Here is a 9,013-nt window from a genome sequence, read left to right as displayed (position 1 = left end):
TCTTCTTCTTCTTCTTCTTCTTCTTCTTCTTCTTCTTCTTCTTCTTCTTCTTCTTTTTATAAGTAACCAACATTCCATACCAAATTTTTTTTTTTATTTGGTTGGACCACATTCCCTAGTGACAGTCAGACATACCAGGAGAGAACTCAACCACCTGCAGATATCTCATTGGTTTGGCTGTGGTTTATTGGTGGACTTCATGGTATGATTTCTTTGAAAGTTCTGGAAACAAAGCCTTTAAAGAAATCCCAAGTGCAGGCTACACAGAGGTACTCCAGTTCTTCAGTCTTTTAATTCAAGAGGTATTAGTGGGATATTATCCAAGTATCCTACCTGTTTTTGTCATAACATTTTTCTGGAAGATAATTATTACAAGTATCTTCAGCTTATTTGTGAAATAGACTCATCTCATATTTTGGCAGAAATTTGTTTCTAATCCCCTTCATTACTATTCAACATACCACAGGTATTACCTCTTTTTAAATCTTTTTCATTTTGGTAGTAGGGGCATTGGAAATGACATATATGTCTCAGCCCAGGTTACAGTTTCTTCACTGAGTCCTGTCACCCAACATTTGATAACTACTTGTCCTCAGCTGATGTTGTTAGTCCTAGACTTTCTTACCTTAGCTGAAATGGCCTCATGAATTGTGCTCTTGCAGACTGTACTTGCTTTGAACTACTGCCCTGGGTCTTGTTGAAGCACAGCTGCTACCTGTTTTTTTCACTCTTCCCTCAGCTTATGTTTTTCTGGTGTCATTTATTTTCATTGCTGTACATCTCTACCACTACCTGCAATGAAGCAGGTTAGCTGCTTATAAGGGGATTTATCTTTATGCCAGAAGCAGGTAGAGGAACACAAAACAGTATCTAATCCTTTGGTATATCCTCTTTACTAATAAAGTGGTATCTGATCTTATTACTTTGTCACCTAAGAGCCTTAACTACATATATTTCTCCTGACTCTAGTGTTGTCCTTTTTTATTAAAGTGTGTGGTACCTGCCCACTGTGTTTTCAAATATTTATATACTCATAAGTCCTCTTAGTAATATTGATCTGTTTTTGTGATTGTTCCTCTTGAATAAATTAGGTATAATATTCTTAATCATGATTGCGATATAATAAAGAAAATTGCTGTGTCTAATATCGTACACACTCCGCATACAAACACAAACCCCCATGCATGCAATTATACACACACATGCAAATATAGACCAAAAATAAATATTTTCCAATAAATTACAAGTAAAACATTTTTAACTTAATATCTGAAATATGGACAATAATTGGTTGTGTTTGCATGTGCATTTGTTATGAGTTTCAAAAATGCCAATTCTTTTAGGAATTTGAACAAAGCTTCAGTAAATATTCCTTTGCCTATTTCTTTGCACATTTGTGAAAGACTTTGTCTAGCATGGTTATACAGAAGGGAAATTGCTAGGGAAGAGGTTACCTGAATTTTTACCTCTACTCGTTATTGCCAAACGTTTTTTCAAAGTGGTTTTATCAGTTTTCACCACCAACACTATATAACTCCACATCTTTGTTTATTATTGATCATTTCAGGCATTATATTTAACTAAAAATATTTTTACTAATCTAATTGAGGATGGAATAATATGTCATTGCCATGTTAATTTGCATTTCCCCAATGATGGCTGATGTGGAATCCCACAAATTCATTTTTTAAATATTAAAATTCTTATATAATCTATTCTCTAAACTTTGTTTCATAAATTACAAATCTTGTCACAATTACTGACATAGCTTCCTTTTGTTAGTAAAGTTAAATTTTGAATACATTAAATTTTAGCTCAAATGTATCATTATTTTGCTTTGTGCTTTTAACATTTTGTTTAAAGAAAAGCTTTTTTTTCCTATTTCATAAAAATATGCTGTGTATTTTCTTTCACATTTTTAAGGCTTTATTTCTCTACACAACTGAAAGTTATTTTTGTGTATGTTCTGATAAAGGAAACATTTCTTTCTTTCTTTCTTTGACTCTGAAGACTTTAAATACATTACATATATCTTTTACAAAATGTTCTATTATTTCCAGCTCTTAAGAAACAAATTTTCCATTTTATTGCTTCTGCTGATGTTCATTCATGTGTTTTCCTTTCTCTTATTATTTTTTCCCTACTATGGGAGTCTAATCCCTTAGATTATGCAAGAATACCTTAAAGACATTTTTGTATTTGCTCAGCTAAAACTCTAATAGTTTCACCAGTGCTATAATATCTTGGGTTCAAGTCCCCACACCATACCTGTGTGTGAATCTGGATGTCTTATACCCACGAAGTCTATGCTTGCCATCTGCCTTCTTACTGGTGACCTCTTTTCTATGATCCTTGGTGAGCAGCTAATATTTGTACAGCTTCACAAACTGATGTGCAGAAGTTTTTTTAAATTCCCATCCCATAGATGGGACAATCCTTTTTACATACCTCTTGGGTTCAAGTATCTCATTCCTTGTTCCTTTAGTTCTTGTGCCTGAGGTCTGGATTCCCTTACCAATGCTGGGAATTTAAACCTCACTGAAGTCATTCATGCTTTTGTATGTTTCTGATAACTTCCCAACTAATCAGCTCCCACTCCTCTTACTTTATTGCTAGTTCCTTTCTTATGTCAAGTTTCCTTAAAAATTGACCGGGCATAAGATATTTTGTACCAGTAATAATAATTTACAAACGCAGTATGCAGTAGAATTCACAAAGCATTTCCTTTAAAATTTGTCTAATGGTTTGCTTAATTATGAATTTTTTTCTAAAGATGGTGGAGCCATAATTCTGAAACTTCAGTTCTATAGTTTTATTTCATGAAAAACAACATAATTGTAAGTTATCCATGGTCCTAGTCTATAAGGAAAAGAGGGAGATGATTATTTAAGTTACATAATTAAATAATATCTATTGCTCTAAGGAAGTTAAAATTATGCCTGTCCTATATCATCTTAAGCAATATTTTAAAATATCCTTTCATTGTGTTTGATTATATTTCTAATGCTATCAGGGTTATACACCCTGCCTCATGTGAAATAGACTCTTGAGAAAATTGTTTTATTCTTGTAATTTGTTCTCCTCTATGGAAGGAGATAGGAAGCAAGTCTACAAGGTAGTCTATGGTGTGCTAAAAAAATAACCTCACAAAATATGGCTGTCTCCTAATTCATGAAACCTATACATTTTCTTTGTGGCAATAAAGGGTCTTTGTGGTTGTGATTAAGGTAAGGATATTGAGATGGGAGGGTTATGCTGGATTGTCTAGGTGGGCCCAAAATGCAATCACACACAGATTGTCCTAGACTACATCTCAGTGAACCCATTACAAGTTGAAAATACCACAAGTCAAAATTGCATTTAATACCCTTAGCCTACAGAACACCATATCTTGGCCTAACCTACCTTAAACATACTCAGGACACTTATATTAGTCTACAGTTGGGCAAAATCCTCTAAAGCCAAGCCTATTTTATAATAACGTTTGGAATGTCTCATGTAACTTATTGAATACTGTACTGAAAGACAATAACAGAACAGCTTTGTGGGTGCAGGATGACAACCAGGGTATCACTTGTTTACCCCCACGGATGGCTGACTGGGGGCTGCACTGGCTGTTGTCGCCCAGCTTCCTGGAACAGGATCCTAGGCATCTCACTCGTCAACAAAAGATCAAAATTGCAGATTTCAAAATACGGTTTCCTCTGAATGTGTATCACTTTTGCACCATTATAGTGTAAAAAAAAATCATAAGTTGAACTATCATAAGTGAGAGACCGTCTATATACGATTATAAGCATAGGGAGCTTTGGCCCACGCTGAGGAGAAAGGGATGTGAAAGAGGAGGGAAACGTTTGAAGATGCCAGCCTTGAAGACTGGGATGATATGGCCATAGGCACAAGGCATGCTGACAATCACTAGACATTTGAAGAGACCAGGAATGGATTCTTCTCAAGATCCTCTGATGGAAGAGAGCCCTGCTTGCCCCTTGATTTCAGACTTCTGACCTCTAAAACTGTGACAGAATAAATTTCTGTTCCTTTAAGCTACTACATTTGTGGTCATTTATTGTCACAGCCACAGGAAACTGATATAGATTTTGATACATTTTAGCCAACATTTCTAATAAAATTTATTTTATTTATTTTATTTTTTAAGTTTATTTATTTTGAGAAAGAGACACAGGTTGGGGTGGGGGGGGGCGGTGAGGAAAGACAGCCTGAGTGGGGTAGTGCAGAGAGAGAGAAGGAGAGAGAGAATCCCAAGCAGGCTCTGCACTGTCAGCACACAGCCTGATGTCAGGCTCGAACCCATAACCATGAGATCATGACCCTAGCCAAAACCAAGAGTCAGATACTTAACCAACTGAACCACCAAGGTGTCCCTCTAATATAATGTAAAGGTTTGGGATGGCTTAGAGTTTCTTTTGAATCTCTTTCTTACTTTAATGCCAGAATGTAAGTAACTGCTCAATGAATAGTTTTATGTGATATGTCAAAAGGTCACAAAACCAAGTGCAAGGGCTCACAAAGGCCAAAGTTGGAACAATTTGAACAACAAAAGAAATGATGTAGTTTCGGATTATGACACAAAATATGAAATAAACATCTATGAATTCATAATGAGGTACACAAATCACTGAACGAATTAATGAATGATTGAAGACACAAACAAGCACACAAACTGGGAGAAGAGAAACAAGTCTTTCTTGCAGAAGAATTCCAAATAAATCCTGCAAACATTTCACCCTCAAGGAGGTGGAACATAATTCCCTTCCCCTGAGTGTGGACTGTATTTGGTGACTTGCTTCCAAAGGCACAGTGTGGAACAGAATAGAAGTCAGGCTGGTTTCCTGCATCCTCAATAGGAAGTTAAGAGGATGACCCTGCCTGTATGGTTTTCCCTCCAAAAATGAGTCTAGTGAGAAAAATTAGACCATACATCCCACTTATCTAGTCATAAGAAACAAAATCAGGCAAATTCCAATTGAGAGACATTCTGCAATGCCTCAGCATTACTCTTCAAAACTCTCAAGGTCATCAAAACCAAGGAAAATCTGAAAAACTGTCACCTCTCAGAGCAGGCTGGGGAGACATAAAGGCTAAATTCAAGGCGATATCTGGAACAGAAAAAGGACATTGGGGTAAAAACTCATGAAATAAGAATAATATATCAATATTGGTTCGTTTAAGCCCATATATCACAATGCATCAAAAGTTGTGACAGTTAAACCATTCTAATGTAAAATGCTAATGACAGAAGAAATTGGAGTTTATGAGAACTCTGAAAAATCTCTGTAGCTTTTAAGTAAATGTGAAATATTCTAATATATATTATATACATACATACATATATATACATACATATATATATATTTATATAAAATTTTTGCTTAGCATAATATCTCTAGAGGGTATTATCTAAGCCAAATAAGTCAGTCAGAGAAAGACATATCATATGATTTCACTAATATGTGGAATTTGAGAAACACAACAGATGAACACAGGGAAAGGGAAGGAAAAATGAGATAAAAACAGAGTTGGAGGCAAACCAAAAGAAACTCTTAAAGACAGAGAACAAACTGAGGGCTGCTGGAGGGAAAGTGAGTAGGGGGATGGGTTAAATGGATGATGGGCATTAAGGAGGGCATGATTTGAGATGAGTACTGGGTGTCATATGTAAGAGATGAATCACTGGGTTCTACTCCTGCAGCCAAGACTGCACTGTACATTAACTAAATTGAATTTAAGTTAAAAAAAAATAACATCATTGTGTATGTTTGTTTTTCCAGCTTTGTTTGGCTCTTTTTGGGAATACAGTCCATTTGGAACTCAATAGCATGTTGGAGTTTTAAAGGATGCCAGCCTTTTCAATGGTAGGTGACATTTAACTATCGTTAATGCCTATATTTTAATCTCTTAATAATTCAAAATTTTAATTCTTTTTAAAATTCTTTTTTTTAAATATGTTTTCTTACAAATCAAAATATTCAAATGTTTATGTACTTTTAGGCGGTTGACATAAAGATGACACAACCATGAAACTTAAGTACTAATCATTTCTTTTAGCATGAAATCTATATGTTTGAGCATCTTCATCATATTTTTCTTGCACTGTTTTAATTTACATGCAGATTCGAGAAGACCTAGTGACTGTGTGCTTTCTTAAGAACAGAAATTGATTTTCTGCTTTTATATTTTCGTGACACCTTGACTAGCCCCTCATAATTAGTGGATATTACTTTTGTTCAATTGGATAGGTCTCCTTTCAAAGGCAAACTTTAGATGAAGCTCTGACACCGGAAACAGGGACACAGTCTCAAATTTTCTTGTCTTTATTAATATTAATATGGCAGAGTGTAATTCAGTTGTTTCTTGGGCAGGTAGTGATAGGCTGCTTTTCCTTTGCTGATGGCAGGAATCTGAACTCTGAGATGTAGACACTTACAGTTAACCTTCTGAAGACAATAATTAAAGCACTGCCTTGACACTCTCTGCTCTGTAACCATTAGATCTATTCTTAGGCAGTATTCAAAACAAGCTTCATGCTCTCAGTTCTCAATCAGTGATCAATTAAGATTAACTATTGATATAATAGCTCAGAAAGAAAAGGTTAAAGAGATAAGGCAAATGTAATTAAGCTAATGTGGCTTTCTGGATCTTGCTGTGATATTTATTCAAACTCCCTCCGCATACTCAGTTAATAAATGAAAAAAAAATTACATGGTTTCTTTCTGTTTTTAACTTTTCCTTGAAGAGATATATTTATTCAAAAAATGTTACACTTTAATCTAGTTTTATAACATTGTCAGTTAATTTCAAGTATCAGATTTGAGTAAATTCTATACAAATTTTAGATAACATTTTTCAGGTTTAAAAGTTTGAAATTAAGCATTGGATATCTCAAATACTAATGCCTTTTGTCATCTGTTCTGTCTTTCAAGTTGTTTTCATCAATATTCAGAATTTCTATATGTAAAAATCTCACTTTATCTTGTAAAATCTTCACATTTTTATAGGAAATTCAGATACTTTTAAAATTTCTGGCCTCAAAATTTTGGAGTAGGGTTTCATTCCAGATCTTATATTGATAGTATAAAAGAGCTTTACGCTTCAGAATTAATTTTTGTAACCAGCAACTTGTCTTTTCTGCAAAACCATGATTTCAGCAATTTAAATATTATCTATGCTACAAGTATGAGTAATCAAAAATTAATACCACACCGTACTAATTATTAATCTCTTTCTTTAAATCTTAATGAAGCATTAAAATCACCAAAGATCCAAATAAAAGGGGAGCACACTCTTCCCAAATATTCTTTGGTTCTCTCTGTGCTATAACCACAGTTAAAAGGAATATATAGGAAAATGATCATCATTTTACATGAGAATAGTTTAAACATAGTAACATGAGAAAGGATAAATTGAATTTTTTTTAACATTTATTTATTTCTGAGAGACCGAGCATGAGCAGGGGAGGGGTAGAGAGAGAGGGAGACACAGAATCTGAAGCAGGCTCCAGGCTCTGAGCTGTCAGCACAGAGCTGGATGTGGGGCTCAAACCCACAAACCGCGAGATCGTGACCTGAGCCCAAGTCGGATGCATAACCGACTGAGCCACCCAGGTGCCCCAAGAAATTTAAATACTTTAAATTTAAAGTAATTAGGATGTTCACTTGTTTTCAATGTGGAAAAAAAGTCAAATGAATGCAGAAGACATTTGTAGAGAATGGCTTGAAATTGCTTTCCTTTTAATGTAAGAGTTTTCATAAATTTCACACAAGAAAGTAGACCTGAAAGTAATCTCAGTGGAATGATTTAACAAACTAGAGAGTGATATCTAAGGACATTGAAGGCAATATGTTTCAAGCCAAACAAACTTAGTACTAAAATATGTGTCTTTTATTAATTCAATATTGAATAGAGTAAGGCTCTGGGGCCTATTTAAAATCCTAAGATCTCCTTTCTTAACTTCTTTTTTTGACCAATCAAAGAAAGAACAGTCAATTTACTCTAAAATTTCACAAAATTTAGTGTTTGTCCTTATTTGTCACTTACATTCATGATTGCCTAACAAGTAATTAGATTAACTTATAAATCATCTGACAATGAAGACAATGAAATATTCTTTTCTTTATGGTCAGACAGCAGTCTTTGATTATGTAGAGGATAGTTTTGTGTTGCATTATTAAAAATGCTGTGGTTTCAGAGAATTTGGAGTAGGATTTATTTTGTATGCTATGGTTGAAAGGCGGTGGAAAATACAGAAATGATGCATTTGAACTGGACTTTAAAGATAAGTGTGTACAAATATGTAAAGAAAAGGCGATAGATGTATAACAGACAAAGATATGTAACGTTTCATGCATGGTGAATCTTAAGCCATTTGGACAGTTAGGAAATGCAGTGAGCATCAAATATGAGGCGAGTTGGCAGATAAATCTAGAAGAATAGGTCCAGATGATGAAGAAGCTTGAATGAAATTTCAGAACATATCTGGGCTGTGCGATTTATGTTTTATAAGATATGGAGCCATGTTTGTTTTTGCTATTTATTTTTGAATGTAGAGAAATAATCTGATTAGCAGGGTATGCACGTGTGTGTGTGTGTGTGTGTGTGTGTGTGTGTGTGTGTGCGTGTTTAAGGAAATAATTGCTGGAAATGTATTGGGGATTGGAGGAATATATATATTATATATCTTTGGATATATCTTATATATCTTTCATCTTATTTGTGACCAGATCCTATAATTTCTTAGACAATTACTTGTGTGTAATCGGTATTCAAAAGGTATTTGTTTATTTACAGATATATTTAGTTTAGGGTTTTAACTAAATCAAATCTTTCAGGATTCCTTTAATACTTCATTTCATGAGGTCAAGAATGCAAAGTGGGGTCCCCAAAGGAAAGTTTTGGAAATGAATACAGAGGCTGACACAGAGGTAAACAGATACAAGATCTATCTTAAGAAAGAAAGAAAGAAAGAAAGAAAGAAAGAAAGAAAGAAAGAAAG

At 34.4% G+C, this 9,013-nt stretch overlaps 1 protein-coding gene across 1 annotated transcript in view; it reads left to right on the top strand.

Moving 5' to 3' along the window:
• CDH12 (cadherin 12) overlaps positions 1-9,013 on the top strand; it is a 1,058,455-nt gene that overhangs the window by 373,494 nt on the left and 675,948 nt on the right. Inside the window, exon 2 of the mRNA XM_040492478.1 lies at positions 5,793-5,876. The gene's annotated coding sequence lies outside the window, so the exon portion shown is untranslated. The remainder of the gene's footprint in view (positions 1-5,792; positions 5,877-9,013) is intronic.

The sequence above is a fragment of the Herpailurus yagouaroundi genome, unplaced genomic scaffold, assembly GCF_014898765.1.
Source record: "Herpailurus yagouaroundi ecotype Mexico unplaced genomic scaffold, PumYag 29, whole genome shotgun sequence".
NCBI classification, from domain to species: domain Eukaryota; kingdom Metazoa; phylum Chordata; class Mammalia; order Carnivora; family Felidae; genus Herpailurus; species Herpailurus yagouaroundi.
This window is presented reverse-complemented; position numbering and strand designations above follow the sequence as displayed.